Here is a 1413-nt window from a genome sequence, read left to right as displayed (position 1 = left end):
TCTCCCCTCCCTCCTCCTCCTCCTCCCCCTCCTCCTCCTCCTCCTCTCCCTCTCCTCCTCCCCCCCTCCTCCTCCTCCCTCTCCCCCCCTCGGCCTCCTTTTATTTACATTTTTTGGTTCAGTAACTCGCCTGCAGAGCGACGGAGGAGTGAAGGCGGGGAAGCTTTTGTGAGAGACGGGATCACATGCTCCCCCTGCAGACAATGTCCCCTTTCACTGCCGGGTTTAACTCTTTCAGCCGAGGGTCTTTTTTTTTTGTTGGCTTCTTAAACTGGACTGAATGTGAGTGGAACGTGGTCGCAGTCTGACCCGAAGAGTTGAAGTTTTTATTGTCCGACTGCAGCCACGTCCCTCCTCCACCCGCCGCACCAACACGACCTCAGTGTTCATGTTGGGATGTTAAAGTTTTGTTATTGTCGCCACAACCGTTGAGGTTAAACTGGGAGAACAGATGATTTGGATTCAGGGAGTTAAAGCCTGAAACTAGTGGTGGAAAGTAACTAAGTACATCTGCAACAGTTAATCGATTAGTTGAATTAGAGCTGTCCCAAACGATTATTTTTCAAACGATTAATCTAGCGATTATTTTTTCGATTAGTCGACTAATCTAACGATTAATTTAACGTTACATGACCAAACAAAAGTAACGTAGTAACTGTAACTGTCGTTGGTAACTTAAATGAGGGAAAAAATACCGCAGTTGTAGGCGGAGCAGCGTCTGTCCTCCCGCCTGTCCTACCGACTCTTCGTCACATTTCTGCACGAAAAACAGCGTCTGTCACCGGGAAAAACCTTTAACTCACTCAAGTGGTTGTGTTGATAGAAATCACCACGATGGTCAGCCCTCCGACCGAGACCTCAGTGAACTTTCCCCCAGAAAACAGCCTCCGTCCCCGCCAGTCAATTACTACACATTACAAACGGTCCGCGGGTTTAGATTGACAGGAGGAACACCTGGGAAACACCCGACGTCATCATGACGTGTACTGTCACGTCTCTTTAGGAGCGGCAGCGCAGCTTTCTGTGTGAGTTACATGGCGGTTCGTCTTTAGTCCAGCGGTGCTTCGCTCTGTGTGAATGACCAATGGCGGAGAATTGACGAACCGCCGCTGCGGCGTTAATGCAGCGTCTCTGTGTGAGAGGGGCTATTCTCAGCCTCCGCAGGTACTACCACTTCCTGTCTGGGACGACACGTCAACGCAAATTATTCATGTCAACGAATATGTTGTCATTGACGTCGACGTTTGATTCAGTTTTCAGACAAACTGTTTAATATTTCCTGATTCCAGCCTGTAATCTCTCTGCGTCTCTGTCCTCGATGTTATTAACGGAATATTTGGTTGGATGTTACTTCGGTTTATTGTTTGTTGTATTTTGGGTGAACTGGCCCTTTAAAACCCGACTGACACTGAC

The sequence above is a fragment of the Sparus aurata genome, chromosome 14 (genome assembly GCF_900880675.1).
Source record: "Sparus aurata chromosome 14, fSpaAur1.1, whole genome shotgun sequence".
Taxonomy (NCBI): Eukaryota; Metazoa; Chordata; class Actinopteri; order Spariformes; family Sparidae; genus Sparus; species Sparus aurata.
The sequence above is the reverse complement of the archived record's forward strand: the minus strand, read 5'-3'. Positions refer to the sequence as shown.